We start from the raw sequence: 16,859 nt of genomic DNA, 5'->3' as shown, positions 1-16,859 counted from the left end.
TCAGGGTCATGATTTTGAGCCCCATGTTGGGTGTATAAATTACTAAGTAAACAAACAAACAAATACTGTGATGAACATCTACGTACAAGTCTTTGTGTGGATATATATTTTTAATTCTTTTGGGCATATATTTAGGGGTCAAATTACTGGGTCATATGGTAATTCTATGTTTAGCTTTTTGAGGACCTGCATCATTTTAATATTCCCACCAGCAATGTATGAGGGTTCCAATATCCCCCACTTTCCCCCAAAACACTTGTTATTCTCTCTCTCTCTTTAGAGAAAAACCATGTGAGCAGGGGAGAGGGGCAAAAGGAGAGAGAAAGAATTATAAGCTCAATATGGGGCTCGATCCCACAACCCTGGTATCATGACCTAAGCCGAAATCAAGAGACATATGCTCAACTGAATAAGCCACCCAGACACCCCTATCCGTCTTTTTTTTTTAATTATAACTATCCTAGTGGTTATGAAGAAGCAATATCTTATAGTTTAAAAAAGTTTTTAATATTTTTAAATTTTAATTCTGGTATAGTTAGCATACAGTGTTATATTAGTTTCAGGTATACAATTTAGTGATTCATCAACTCCATATATTACCCAGTGCTTATTAAGATAAGTGTGCTCTTAACCTGTTTTTCCCAGGTCTACACCGCCACTTCTCTAATAACCATCAGTTTATTTTCTGTAGTTAAGAGTCAGTTTTTTGGTTTGTCTCTTTTTTGTTTTTTTATTATGAGTGAAATTATATGGTATTTGTCTTCCTCTGACTGACTTATTTCACTCAGCATTATACTGTCTATCTCTATGTTGTTGCAGATGGCATGATTTCATTCTTTTTTATGGCGGAATAGTATTCCATTGTATATATACCACTTCTTCTTTATCAATGGACACCTGGGCTCTTCCATAATTTAGCTATTCTAAATAATGCTGCAATAAACATATGGGTGCATATATCCCCTCGAATTAATGTTTTCATATTCTTTGGGTGAATATCCAGTAGTGCAATTAATGGGTCACAGGACAGTTGTATTTTTAATTTTTTGAGGAACTTCCATACTGTCTTCCACACTGGCTACCCCAGTTTGCATTTCTACCAACAATTTATGAGAGTTACTTTTTCTCCACATCCTAATCAACATTTGTTGTATCCTGAGGTTTTGTTTTTAGCGATTCTGACAGGTATGAGGTGATATCTCATTGTGATCTTGATTTGCATTTCTCTGATGATGAATGATACTGAGCATCTTTTCATGTGTCTATTGTCCATTTGTATGTCTTCTTTGAAGAAATGTCTGTTCATGTCTTCTCCCCATTTTAATTGGATTATTTGGTTTTTTGATTTTGAGTTGTATAAGTTCTTTATATATTTTAGATATCAGCCCTTTATCAGATATGTCATTTTACAGATATCTTTTCCCTTGCACAGGGGCCATGCTAATCTTCTCTGTATCGTTCCAATTTTGTATATGTACTGCTGAAGCGAGCACAAAGTATCTTTTCCCATTCAGTAGGTTGTCTTTTAGTTTTGTTGGTTGTTTTTTCCTTTGCTACATAGAAGTTTTTTATTATGATGTAGTCCCAATAGTTTATTTTTGCTTTTGTTTGCCTTGCCACAGGAGACATATCTAGAAAAATGTTGCTACAACCAACATCAGAGAAATTACTGCCTAAGCATTCTTCTAGGATTTTTATGGTTTCTGGTCTCACATTTAGGTTCTTAATTCATTTTGAGTTTATTTTTGTTTTTGGTGCAAGAAAGTGGTTCAGTTTCATTCTTTTGCATGTAGCTATCCAGTTTTCCTAATACCATTTGTTGTATATTTTTCCCTCCTTTGTTGAAGATTAATGTGCCAAATAATTATGGGTTTATTTATTTCTGGGGTTTATATTCTGTTCTACTGATCTATGTGTCTTTTTTATTTTCTTTTTGCCAGTACCATATTGTTTTGATTACTACAGCTTTGTGATGTAACTTGAAGTCTGGAATTGTGGTACCTCCAGTTTTGTTTTTCTTTTCCAGGATTGCTTTGGCTATTCAAGTTCTTTGTGGCTCTATCCAAATTTTAGGATTTTGTTCTAGTTCTGTGAAAAACACTGTTGGTATTTTGATAGGGATTGCATTAAATCTGTAAATTGGTTTGAAATTTTAACAATATTTGTTTTCCGATCCATGAAATGTCTTTCCATTTATTTGTGTTGTCAATATCTTTTATTTTATGATTTTCAGAGTACAGCTCTTCTGCCTCTTTGGTTAAGTTTATTCCTAGGTATTTTTATTATTTTTGATACAATTTTAAATGTGATTGTTTTCTTAACGTCTCTTTCTGCTGCTTCATTATTAGTGTATAGAAATGCAACAGATTACTGTTAATTGATTTTATATCCTGAGACTTTACTGAATTCATTTATCAGTTCTATCAGTAGTTTTTTGGTGGAATCTTTAGGGTTTTCTACATATGGTATCATGTCATCTGCAAATAGTGACAGTTTTACTTCTTCCTTACCAATTTGGATGCCTTTTTATTTCACTTTCTTCTCTGATTGCTGTGGCTAGGATTTCCAGTACTATGTTGAGTAAGAGTGAGACATCCTTGTCTTGTTCCTGACAAGGAAAAGGCTCTCAGTTCTTCCCCACTGAGTATGATGTTAGCTGTGGGTTTTTCATATTGTAGCCTTTATTATGTTGAGATATGTTCGCTCTGAATCTACTTAGTTGAAAGTTTTTATCATGAATGGTTGTTGTGCTTCGTCAGATGGTTTTACTGTATCTATTGAAATGATCATATGGTTTTTATCCTTTCTCTTGTTGATATGATACATCCTGTTGATTGATTTGCAAATATTGAATGACCCTTGCATCCTGGGATTAAATCCCACTCAATCATCATGAATAATTTTTTTCAAAGTATTGTTGGATTGGGTTTGCTGGTCTTTTGTTGAGGATTTTTGCATCTATGCTTGTCAGAGATAGTGACCTGTAGTTCATTTTTTGTGTGTGATGTCTTTATCTGGTTTTGGTTTCAGGATAATGCTGGCCTTATAGAATGAAGTTGGAAAGTTTTCCATTCTCTTATAACTTTTGGAAAAGTTTGAAAAGAATAGGTATTAACTCTTCTTTAAATGTTTGGTAGAATTTATCTGTGAAGTCATCTGGTCCTGGACTTTTGTTTGTTGGGAGTTTATTGATTACTGTTTCAATTTCATGGCTGGTAATCAGTCTGTTCAAATTTTCTATTTCTTCCTGCTTTGGTTTTGGCAGTTTACATATTTTTAGGAATATCATATTTTTATTTGCATTTCCCTCATGACTAACAATGTTGAACATCCTTTCATGTGTTTATCTCTCTTTGAAGAGAGTATTTTCTTTGAAGAAATGTCTATTTAAGTTCTTTTAAATTGGGTTATTTGTCTTTTTATTGCTGAGTTGTAAGAGTCTTTATATATGTTGGATGCTGGAGTATAGAGAGATATCAGTAGCTAGATATCAATAGGTATATTGATATCTAATATCTGATATATGATTTGCAGATATATGACTTATAAATAATTTTTTATTTCATGGGATTCTTTTCACTTCCTTCTAATACTCTTTGACACACAAACATTTTTCATTTTGGTGAAGTCCAGTTTTATTTTTTTCCTATGACATGTGCTTTTGGTATTAGATCCAAGAAACCATTGCCTATCCAATGTCATGAAGATTTATACCTATGTCTTCTTCTATAGTTTTATAATTTTACCTCTTACATTTATGTTTTGGCTGCATTGGGGGTTAATTTTTGCACATGGGATGAAGTAGGAATCCAGTTTTGTTCTTTTGCAGGTGGATATCCAGTTGTTCCAACACTGTTTTTTAAAAAACATTGTTCTTTCCCCACCAAATGTCTTGACACCCTTGTCAAGAATGGTTAACTATAGACACATGGGTTTATTTCTGGACTCTCAATCCTGTCTTATTGATCTATACGTCTATCCTTATGCTGGTACCAAGCAGTCTTGAAGGGTGAGTCCTACAACTTTGTTTTGGTTTTGTTGTGGTATTTTTGGAGATTGTTTTGGCTTACATTTTCATATGAATTTCAGGATTAGCTTGTCAATTTCTACCGAAAGGAGAGCCTGGATTTTGATAGGAATTATATTGAATCTGTATATCAGTATGAAGAGTATTGTATGTTAACAATATTGAGCCTTCCAATCCATTGACCTGAGATATTTTCATTAACTTACATCTTCTTTAATTGCTTTCAGTGATGTTTTATAAAAATGTTCAGGGTACAGTATTGTAGGACTGATATTTTTAAAGGCTCTTCAGATAATTATAATGTGGAGCCAGTGTTGAAAATCATTGCTTAATGTCCATACGATTGTCTCCCAAATCACAAATCTTCCTATTGCTAGACCTCAGGGCCTCCCTAGGTCCTGATACTATCTACACCTCTTCAATTCTAGTTCACATGAACTACCTGAAGACTGAGGAGCAGTATGGATTTTCTGGAATACCAGGGAAGAAATGATCTCTTCAGGTGGGACTGAGATATAGGCCCAAGGCCCTCATCTTTTTCCCCACTTCAGCATGAATGCCACTCCTTCATGCTCTATCCAGACATTGAAAAAAATATGGAAATATTTTATAGCAAAGATAAGAAAATAGTAATAAGACCTTTTTCTTTCTGGATTTTATATCAATACTTCATTTTATCCATCTAATTAATCAATCATTTAAAATTTCAAAAATTATAATAAAACACAGAAAAACACAGTCTTAATTTTTAAACTTTATTTAAAGTGAAAGACAAGTTGTTTTTCAGCACATTTTTCCATAAGTCTATTAACAGGGCAAGTAATATTACAAATGAAGAGGAAGCTTAGATAAAACTTGTTTGATCATTTTAATGTGCCATCTGTTGAATTTCTTAAAAGTTTACAGTAATATCAATAACATTAATGCAAACATTCACATGGTTTGGTAATAATACTTCATCATGTCATTATAATAGAAATGTTCATAGCACCATTCTTGTTTATAAACTATATATACTTTGTCTATTCTTTGTATTCTACTATGTATCTGTGCATGCTTCTCATTTAGAAGAAAGTGAGGGGCGCCTCGGTGGCTCAGTTGGTGAAGCGTCTAGTTCTTGATTTCAGCTCAGGTCATGATCTCATGGTTCATGGGATCAAGCTCCATTTTGCGCTCTGCGCTGACTGGTGTAGACCCTGCTTCGGATTTTCTCTCTCCTTCTCTATCTGCCCCTCCCCCACTTATTCACATGTGTATGTGCGTGCTCTCTCTCAAAACAAATAAATAAGCATTAAGAAAAATAAAGTGAGAAATTTTTCCATGAAAAAATGAGAAAATCCTTTACAATGATTTTAAGTTTTCCTAATTATTCATAGTATGTCATTAATAAAGACTGATTTGGGCCTTTGGAGAAAATGGTCAAACTGTGTGACTATCTTTTCCCCTGGAAAAAAGCACATCACCAACACTAAAGGCACAGTCCATGAAAGAAATAATTGATAAGATGGACTTCATTAAAATTAAAAATATATCTCTGCAAAAGACAATGTAAGAGAATGAGAAAACCAGCCACAGACTAGGAGAAAATATTTGCAAAAGGCACATCTTACAAAGTACTGTTACTTAGAATATATATAGCCCTCTTATAACTCAACAATTAGTAATCAAACAATCAGATTACATAATGGGCCAAAGATCTTAACAGGCACCTAACCAAAGAAGATGTACAGATAGTAAATAAGCATATGAAAAGATATTCCACATTATATGTCATTAGGGAAATGCAAATTAAAATAACAATGAAATGCCACTACACATCGATCAGAATGGCCAGATGCAGAACACAGTCAACACCAAATTCTGGTGAAGATGTGAGGAACCCTCATTAATTCCTCACAGGAATGCAAAATGGTACAACTACTTTGGAAGACAGTTTGGCAGTTTCTTAGAAAACTAAACATACTCCTACCACATGATCTAGCAATCAAGTTCCTTGGTACTTACCCAAAGGAATTGAAAACTTACATCCAACACCAAACCTGCACACAGATATTTTTAGCAGCTCTATTCATAATTGCCAAAATGCGGAAGCAACCAAGATTTCCTTCAGGAGGTGAATGGATTAATAAACTGTACATCCAGACATTTCTTTTCAATGCTCAATGGACTATTACTCAGCATTAAAAAGAAATGAGCAGAGCACCTGGGTGGCATAGTCAGTTGAGTATCTGACTCGTGATCTCAGCTCACATCATAATCTCATGGTTAGTGGGTCATGCTTTGTGTTGGTGGTATGGAACCTGCTTGGGGTTCTGTCTCTCCTCTCTGCCCCCCTTCACTTGTGTGTGTGCATGTGCTCTCTCTCAAATAAATAAAAATTAAAAAATTAAAAAGAAAGGGGCTATCAAGTTATGAAAAGACATAGGGGAAGGTTAAATGCATGTTAATAAGTAAAGAAAGCAAATCTGAAAAGGCTACATAATATTTGATTTCTACTATATGACATCCTGGGAAAGACTAAATTATAGACAGTAAAGATCAGTGGTTGCATGGCCTGGAGGATGGAAGGATGGGTGAACAGGCAGACCACGGAGGAATTTTAGGGTAGTGAAAATATTATGTATGAAACGGATACATGTCATTATACAAACCCATAGAATATGTAACACCAAGGGTGGCCCTAGTGTAAACTATGGACTCTGGTTGATTATCATGTGTCAGTGTAGGTAACAAATGTACCTCTCTGATGGGGCGGTATTGACAATGAGGGAGGCTATGCATAAGTGGGGCAGGAGGTATGTGGGAAATCTCTGCCCCTTCCTCTTAATTTTGCTGTGAATCTACACCTGCTCAAAAATATAAACTCTTTAAAATAACAAAAATGTTTTTAAAGCATACTACTTATGAAAAAAACTGAGAGTGGTAATTTTGAATCTCCTCTGATTTTTTTTTTTAAATCCCAAACTGTTATAGTATTTCACATTTATCAGTAAACATTGATTGCAACATGCTTCACAGTTAACTGAGGCTAAGTTCCTCTGGTCTGGACTAATGGTCTCCTATATATATATATGTTTTTTGCATGTATGCCTACCATTAAAAAATATGAGCATGAACATTCCAATATATGTATGCTTATTTATTTAAAATTTATGTGCATGTAAAACTGTGCTTACATATTCTGTAATAGGAAGCTTTAATTTTATTTGTTTGTTTGTTTGTTTATTTTGAGAGAAAAAAGAAGAATGAATCCCAAGTAGGTTCCACCCTGTCAGTGCAGAGCCCGACCTTGGGGCTCAATCTAACAAACCATGAAATCATAAACAGAGCCAAGATCAAGAGTTGGCTGCTTACCTGACTGAGCCACCCAGGCACCCCAAGAATAGGAAGTTTTAAAAGGTGACATGAAAATAAATATAAATTAAAACTCTAATATCTTTTCCCTCCATCCATATGAATTGTGTTTCACGGACCTTGGCAAGTTTATTTTTCCCTCCAACTTCTAGAAAAAATAAAGCAGGGAGCTATTTGAGGATCCGCCGAGGAATATAACTTCTGGTCTTAAATTCTCTTCGGTAAAGAACCTTAAACCTACTAAAGAGCAGGTCAGATGTTTGCTTATGCATGTGATCTGTGTTGTATGGGTGTTAGATGGACTTTGAGCTCCCTCCAGAAGCTTCCAGATTGGCTTGGTTTTGACCTGTCCTGTGAACTCTGGAAAGAGATGAAAATGAGTCATTATAGAGGCTTGGGCTTTTTCTTTTCTCTCCCCCTTTCCTCCCATTGAAGAAAAAGCACAGAATTGTATGCAGCTTTCACAGTCTTTGCCTTTTGACAAAACATTGAAATGATGAACCTTTATCAATTGTCTGTAACTAAGGTGTGCCATGAAATTCTTCATAGAAGCATCCATTTTGACTTTTGATCCATTCTGTGTTTTGTTGTTTTCATTATTTTGAGTCTCCAGGGTAAGTTGTGTGGAAATGGCAGTCAACCATGGGAGGGCTTTTTCACTTCCAAGGAACCTGAACCAATGGTGATTTATTTACTTCTGTGGTTGCTTTTTAAAATAAGGTTTTCTTCTAATTATAAAATAAATACATGTGATCATAAAAAGTTTGGAAAATACAAAAAGCAAAAGAATAAAATTAAAATTTCCTATATTCATCTTAATTAATGTTTTGTAAAAGTAGGATCATATTGAATTTCTTATTTTATTTCATCCATATTAATACTTGACCATAGTAAGTATTTTTTTGTCAAAAAATTTTCAAAAACCTAATTTTTAATGACTGTTGGATATGTTATAATCTAATCATCCTTATGATGGATACTTAAGCCTATTTCTAATGTTTTTATATGTGCTTTATTTTCCCCCAAACCTTACTGAGCCATCATTGACAAATATAACTGTATAGATTTAAAGCATACAGGGTGATAATTTGATGTGCACATATACATTTTGACATGATGACCATTATCAAGATAATTAACATGTTCATCCCCTCACATATTTAGCTCTTTTTTTTTTTTTTTTGTAGTGAGAATGCTTAAGATTGCTTCCAACAACCTCCAAGGATACGATACTGTATTGTTAACCATAGTCACCGTGCTGTATACGGGGTCCTCAGAACTTTAATTGAAAGTTTGTATCCTTTGACCTACATCTCCCCAATTTCTAATTTTTTGATGTCATTTTTGCAATGATGAGCATCCTTATATGTATGATTTGTTACATTTCATGTTAATTGCTTAGGATAGATTCCAAGAACCTCAATTCCTTCCTTAGAAAGAATTTAAGCATTATTAATACTTTTGGTTTATATAGAGCATCTACTAATTATACTCCTATTGATGATGTATGGAAGTGGATGTCACACAGCGTAATTATGACTAATTATATCTAAGACATTCTTGAGAAAGGTTGACTGGGAAGGGGCATGAGAGAGTCTTCTGTGGTTTTGGAAGTGTTCTGTATCTGGATTTGTGCGGTTTCACCATGTGTGTGTGTACACACATTCATGTGCATCAGAAGTCATTGAATATTACCTTTAAAATTTTTGTCCTTTATGTATGTTATTTCTTATGTTTATTACATTGCATTTGTGTTTTATATTTGCCAACTTAACAGATGGGAATGGTATATAATTTTTCCATCTTTTTAAGTGCATCATTATGCCTGAACAAGGGATCACCATATTTCTTTGTTTAACCATCAATACACTTAAAAAATTTTTTTTTAACATTCAGTTTTGAGAGAGCTTGAGTTGGGGAGGGGCAGAGAGAGGGAGATGCAGAATCCAAAGCAGGCTCCAGGCTCTGAGCTGTCAGCACGGAGCCCAATACGGCACCTGAACCTACAGACAGTGAGATCAAGACATGATCTGAAGTTGGACGACCGCCTGACAGAGCACCCGGGTACCCCAACCATCAGTACACTTTCAACAATGGAATTTTCCATTGTGGTCAATGATTAAAAGCCTTATTTGCATTGTATTTGTAAATCAACATTAAATCTCCTCCATGGATATTACTTTGGAAAGTTGTAACCTCTCTCTTTTCAAGTTTATTCATTGCTTTGTTCAAATGCTGTTTTGGTATATTTTCCAAACAATGCGTACAAAATATTTTTTAAGAATTGGTCCATCGCTTGGGTAGGTTTCCAGGGAAGGCAGCGAGCAGGATCCCTGACTGCGGGCGGCAGGAGGCGTCTGGCTTCGAGGGGAAAAGAAGCGAGGGGGCTGGGTGGATTGAGGAGTGAGGGAAAAGGGAAGGGGCGGGGGAGAGGGACCAGGGAAGGGGCAGGGGGAATCTTGTGAGGGCTGGAGTTTTGGCGAGAATTTGTGGAAGATGGCGCCTGTTGTGACAGGAAAATTTGGTGAGCGGCCTCCACCTAAAGGACTCACTAGGGAAGCTATGCGAAATTACTTAAAGGAGCGAGGGGATCAAACAGTACTTACTCTTCATGCAAAAGTTGCACAGAAGTCATACGGAAATGAAAAAAGGTTTTTTTTGCCCTCCTCCTTGTGTGTATCTTATGGGCAGTGGATGGAATTAAAAAAAAGAACAAATGGAACGAGATGGTTGTTCTGAGCAAGAGTCTCAACCATGTGCATTTATTGGAATAGGAAATAGTGACCAAGAAGTGCAGCAGCTGAACTTGGAAGGAAAGAACTATTGCACAGCCAAAACATTGTACATATCTGACTTCGACAAGAGAAAGCACTTCATGTTGTCCATGAAGATGTTCTATGGCAACAGTGACGACATTGGTGTGTTCCTCAACAAGCGGATCAAAGTCATCTCCAAACCTTCCAAAAAGAAGCAGTCGTTGAAAAACGCTGACTTGTGCATTGCCTCAGGAACAAAGGTGGCTCTGTTTAATTGACTTCGGTCCCAGACAGTTAGTACCAGATACTTGCATGTAGAAGGAGGTAATTTCCATGCCAGTTCTCAGCAGTGGGGAGCGTTTTACATTCATCTCTTGGATGATGATGAATCAGAAGAAGAATTCACAGTTCGTGACGGCTACATCCACTAAGGACAGACCGTCAAATTCCTGTGCTCCGTCACCGGCATGGCTCTCCCGAGACTGATAATTAGGAAAGTGGATAAGCAAACCGCATTACTGGATGCAGATGATCCTGTGTCACAACTCCATAAATGTGCATTTTACCTTAAGGATACAGAAAGAATGTACTTGTGCCTTTCTCAAGAAAGAATAATCCAGTTTCAGGCCACTCCATGCCCAAAAGAACCCAATAAAGAGATGATAAATGATGGAGCTTCCTGGACAATCATCAGTACGGACAAGGCAGAGTATACATTTTAGGAGGGGATGGGCCCTGTCCTTGCCCCAGTCACCCCTGTGCCTGTCGTAGAAAGTCTTCAGTTGAATGGCGGTGGGGATGTAGCAATGCTTGAACTTACAGGACAGAATTTCACTCCAAATTTACGTGTGTGGTTTGGGGATGTAGAAGCTGAAACTATGTACAGATGTGGAGAGAGTATGCTCTGTGTTGTCCCAGACATTTCTGCATTCCGGGAGGGCTGGCAATGGGTCCAGCAGCCAGTCCAGGTTCCAGTAACTTTGGTCCATAATGATGGAATCATTTATTCCACCAGCCTTACCTTTACCTCCACACCGGAGCCAGGGCCGCTGCCACACTGCAGTGCGGCAGGAGTGATCCTTCGAGCCAGTTCAAGCCAAGTGTCCTCTAACGAATCAAACACAAACAGCGAGGAAAGTTACACAAATGTCAGCACAAATTCTACCAGTGTGACATCATCTGCAGCCACAGTGGCGTCCTAACTACTGGCTTCTTGCTGGGACTTAAACTGACTTGAGTGCGGCAAAATGTTGACACAAAAAAAAAAAAAAAAAAAAAAAGAAGAAGAAGAAAGAAAAAGAAAAAAAAATGAACAATCTTTTGTGGTTTCTTGGGAAAACTTTGCATACCCGGTGATATTGTTCAGAAACTCCATTACCTACAAGTGCTGATTTGAAGTGCAGAAGCCTCAGTAAAACAAACAAAACGTCGAAATGTACAAACTATAGGGATTCAATTGTTTTCGGCTGTTATTCTTGTTTGTTTGGTTTTTGTTTGGTTTTGTTTAAATGGGCAAGAAATAGAGATGTGGCTGGAATAAAAGTTAATCAAACTAGAAAAAAAAAAGAATTGTAAAGCTTTGTAACTCTGGGTACAATACCAGGGTTTTTGGTATCTAGAATAGTGCATCTCAGACTTGAATCCACCTGGGATCCACCTGGGATTCTTTGTGTGTGTGTTTTTAAACACATAGCATAAAATTTACCATCTTACCATCTTAAGTATATAGTTCAGTAGTGTTAGGTATGTGCACATTGCTATAGAGCATATCTCAAGAACTTTTTAATCTTATTCAACTTTATAACTACCGAACAACAACTTTCCATGTCCCCTCCACCAGCATCTGACAACCAGCATTCTTTCTGATGCTGTGAGGTCGACTATTCTGGATACATCATATAAGTGGAATATATATATTTGTGTATTTGTCTTCATCTAGCATCATGTCTTCAAGATTCACCCATGTCATAGCGTGTGACAGGACTTTTTTTTTTTTTTAATTTTCATGCAAGTTAGTATATAGTGCAACAATGATTTCAGGAGTAGATTCCTTAATGCCTCTACCCATTTAGCCCATCCCCCCTCCCACAACCCCTCCAGAAACCCTGTTTGTTCTCCATATTTAAGTGACTCTTACGTTTTGTCTCCCTCCCTGTTCTTATATTATTTTTTTTAGTGTTTTTTAACATTTGTTTATCTTTGGGAGAGAGAGACAGATCATGAGCAGGGGAGGGTCAGAGAGAGAGGGAGACACAGAATTGGAAGCAGTCTCCAGGCTCCAACATGCCAGCACAGAGCCCAACTCGGGGCTTTAACCCACAAACTGTGAGACCATGACCTGAGCCAAAGTCAGACGTTCAACTGACTGAGCCACCCAGGTGCCCCTGTTCTTATATTATTTTTGCTTTCCTTCCTTTATGTTCATCTGTTTTGTATCTTAAAGTCCTCATGAGTAAAGTCATATGATATTTGTCTTTCTCTGACTAATTTTGCTTAGCATAATACCCTCTAGTTCCATCCACATAGTTGCAAATGGCCAGATTTCATTCTTTTTGTTTGCCGAGTAATAAATAATCCATTGTATATATATATATATATACACCATTCATCCATTGATGGACATTTGGGCTCTTTCCATACTTTGGCTATTGTTGATAATGCTACTATAAACATTGGGGTGCACATGCCCCTTCGAAACAGCATACCTGTATCCTTTGGATAAATATCTAGTAGTGCAATTGCTGGGTCATAGAGTAGTTCTATTTTTAATTTTTTTGAGGAACCTCTGTACTGTTTTCCAGAGTGCATTTCCAGTTTGCATTCCTGCCAGCAGTGCAAAAGAGATCCTCACCAGCATCTGTTGTTGCCTGAGTTGTTAATGTTAGCCATTCTGACGGGTGTGAGTTGGTATCTCATTGTGGTTTTCATTGGTATTTTCCTGATGATGAGTGACACTGAACATTTTTTCACATGCCAGTTGGCCATCTGGATAGATAGGACTTATTTTTAAAAGCTTAATAATATTGCATCGTATGTATATAGTTCATCTTTTGATGAACACTTGGTTGCTTCCACTTCTAGTGGAATAATTCAGAATATCCTATTGTGAATAGTGTGGTAATAAACATGTGCAAATATCTTAGATCCTGCTTTTATTTTTATTTTCTGACATACACTCAGAAATGGGGTTGCTAGATCATCTGGTAATTGTATTTTCATTTTTTGAGTAAACTCCATACTATTTTCCCAAGCAACTGCACCATTTCATATTCCCACCAACAGTGGACAAAGATTCCAATATCTCCACATCCTCACCAATAGTTGATATTTTCTGTTTTTTGATAGTCACCATCCTAATGAGTGTGAGATCGGGTTTTGACTGGCATTTCTCTAATGATTAGTGATATTAAGACTTAAATATACTTATTGGCCATTTGTGAACCTTATTTGGAGAAATGTCTGTTCAACAGTTTTGCATATTTTTTTCAGTTTATGTATTTTTAGAGAGAGAGAGAGAGAGAGACAGTGTGAGTGGGGAGAGGTGCAGAAAGAGGGAGAGAAGGAGAATCCCAAGCAGGCCCTACACAGCCAGTGCACAGCCCAATGCAGGGCTCAAACTCATGAACCATTACATCATGACCTGAGCTAAAGTCAGTTGCTTAACCACCTAAGACATTCAGGCACCCATGCCTATTTTTAAATTGGGTTTTTTATTTGCTGTTGAATTGTAGAAGTTCTTTATAGGTACTGGATATCAACTCTATCAGATCTATGATTTGCAAATATTTTCTCTCATTCCATAGGTTGCTTTTTCATTACGTGGATTGCTTATTTTGTTGTTGTTTTTGTTTGATATGCATAAGTTTTTAACTTTGAGGTCTCATTTGTCTATTTTTGCTTTTGTTGCCTGTGCTTTTGGTGTCATATTTAAGAAATCATTGCCAATTCCAATGTCATGAAGTTTTCCCCTATGTTTACTTCAAGGAGTTTTATAATTATAGATCTTCAATTTATGTCTTTGATCTATTAGAGTTGATTTTTGTATATGGTATAAGGTAAGGATATAACTTTATTACTTTTTTCCCCAATCTTTGTTGAACATCCTTTCCTCATTGAATGATCTTGGCACCCTTGTCAAAAATTCTTTGACACGTATTCTTCGATTCATGTATGTGAGGGTTTTTTTTTTTTTTTCGGGCTCTCTATTCTATTTATCTGCATTTCTGTTTTTTTGCCAGTACCACATTGTTTTGATTACTGTAGCTTTGTAATAAGTTTTAAAATCATGAAATATGAGGGGCACCTGGATGGCTCAGTCAAACATCCAACTTCATCCAACTTCAGCTCAGGCCATGATCTCAGGGTTGGTGAATTTGAGGCCCATGTCAGGCTCTGTGCTGACAGGTGGGAGCCTGGAGCCTGCTTCAGATTGTGTCTCCCTCTCTCTCTGCCCCTTCCCCACTCACACTCTGTCTCTCTCTCTCTCTCTCTCTCAAAAATAAGCATTAAAAAAATTTTTTTTAAAAGAGGCAGGGAGACAGAAAACAGAGAAACAAGTATAAATGTATAGAATGTTGGTGGGGATTGGTAGCATGAAGGAAAACAAATCCTTTGGTAAGGGGCAACCCTAAATTGATGTAGAGATCTGAAGAAAGCGAGGGAGAGAGCCTTGCGGCAGAGGGAAGGGCAAGAGCAAAACCTTGGGAATGGAGGTGTGCCTGATGGGCTCAAGGTGCAAAATGGCCAGTGTAGGTGAAGTAGGGTAGTAGAGGGAAAGCCCAGAAGGAGGCCTGTCAGAGAGGTGCCCAGAGGGCCTTGAGGCCACTGAAAAGACTTTGGCTTTGACTGGGAATGAGATGGAAGGCCATTGCAAAGATTGAAAAGAAGAGAGAGGTGATCTGCCATGTTGTAAAAATATCACTCTGTCTCAACTTCTTTGTTATATATGATGAAGTGCTTTTCAATTCCACCTTTATTTAATGTGGATGGTGGTGGGTGTTTTTGATGTACAGAAGCGAGACTGTGTGGGGCTGTGCAGGCTTCAGGAGTCACCGTTCTCCCTCTGTCATTGTGTGACCCAGAAGCCCTGTAAGAGTTTTATTTTTTTTATATGCTCAAAACATAATCTTTCCTTTTATGATCTTTCTTTGTTTATGTTTAGAATGTCCTTCTCTTATAAATACCACTTATCTCTTAATCTATATGTCTATATTTTCAAGTAAAATCATATATCTCTATGGTTATATGGAAATTTTGAACCCAAAACATTGGGATTAGCTGTATTCTGTTTTTCTTTTTATATAACCAATTTTTTAAAATATCATCTGTTGAACACTCCTTCCTTTAATCATTGGATTGTGATATCTATCACAAATACATGTACTGATAGATCTCTTTCAGAACTATGTTCTATTCTACTGTATTAGTTTTTCTATTGATTCCTTTTTAAAACAATTTTTAATGTTTATTTATTTGAGAGAGAGAGAGAGAGAGAGACAGAATCTGAAGCAGGCTCCAGACTCCAAGCTGTTAGAGCAGAGCCTGACATGGGGTTCAAACTCACCAACTGTGAGATCATGGCCTTTGGATCATGATCCAAAGTTGGATGCTTAACCAACTGAGCCACCCAGCCGCCCCTCTTTGGATTCTTGTACCAATCCCAGAAAGTCTTAAAAATTGAAGTTCTGTTATATTTTAATTTTTGTGGAACGAGAAAAATGTTGAGTTTTCTCATCAGTCCATTCTTTTGTATCCTCAAAGTTCAACAAGAAAACAAAATTCTGCTGGGATTTTTCAATGGTATTGTCTTAATATTGTGATTTAATTTGATAAGGATTTATCTTTACAACAGCCAGTTTTTTCACTCAGGAATGTAACTACCTCTCCTTTTATTTCAGTTTACTTATGTATAGTTTCTAAAACATTTTGGTCATATAGTTCCTGTATATTCTAGGATGTTTTATGCATTTCTGCTAATGTCAATATAATTTTTTTCATTAATGTCTTCCAATCAATAATTGCTTAAGTATTGGAAAAGTACATATAATTCTGAATATTTTATTCAATTTCACTTTATTGGGGTGGATTTCCTTATAAACCTCCTAGGTTTACTCCTTAAGTACATCTTGGTAATAAAGCTTTTCAGTAAGAAAGTCTTCACAGTTTCCTTTAGTTATCTGTTTTGTAGTCTGAAAACACCAACTAGTAGAAATCTTGGCTTCATCATCTCAATACACTAACATGAATGGAAATTCTTGCTTAACAAGTCTACATTTCTTTAAAAGAAATTTTGTTTTGTTTTTCCTCCATGAATTTGATAGATAGCTAAGTGGGATCCTCATATTAACAGCACTCAAGCTTTTTTAAAAAAATGTTTATTTCTTTTTGAGAGTGTGTGTGTGTGTGCACGGGCATGCAAGCAGGGCGGGGAAGAGAGAGAGAGGGAGACAGAGAATCAGAAGCAGGCTCTGCACTGACAACGGAGAGCCCGATGCAGGCTTTGAACTCTGTACACCATGAGATCATGACCTCAGTCAAAGTCGGATGCTCAACTGACTGAGCCAGCCAGGCACCCAAGCCTGTTCTTTTTCAAGCACCATACTATGATTTATTTGATAACTATTTCTAGTTTATAGTTGTACAATAAATGCGGGAATATACCTGCTTACAAAAAAATTAAATATCATAAATAGAACTATAGTCTCTACTTTGTGCTTACCTTC

General features: G+C 36.5%; 1 non-coding gene and 1 pseudogene across 1 annotated transcript; one reads left to right on the top strand and one right to left on the bottom strand.

Moving 5' to 3' along the window:
• Positions 1–1,390: 1,390 nt before the first annotated feature.
• On the bottom strand, positions 1,391–1,493 carry LOC115297282. Its single transcript, XR_003911380.1, has one exon. It is a non-coding gene; the product is annotated as a U6 spliceosomal RNA (small nuclear RNA).
• Positions 1,494–9,839: 8,346 nt separating this feature from the next.
• On the top strand, positions 9,840–11,393 carry LOC115295697 (annotated as a pseudogene).
• Positions 11,394–16,859: the final 5,466 nt, after the last annotated feature.

This window comes from Suricata suricatta, chromosome 7 (genome assembly GCF_006229205.1).
Source record: "Suricata suricatta isolate VVHF042 chromosome 7, meerkat_22Aug2017_6uvM2_HiC, whole genome shotgun sequence".
Lineage (NCBI taxonomy): Eukaryota > Metazoa > Chordata > Mammalia > Carnivora > Herpestidae > Suricata > Suricata suricatta.
This window is presented reverse-complemented; position numbering and strand designations above follow the sequence as displayed.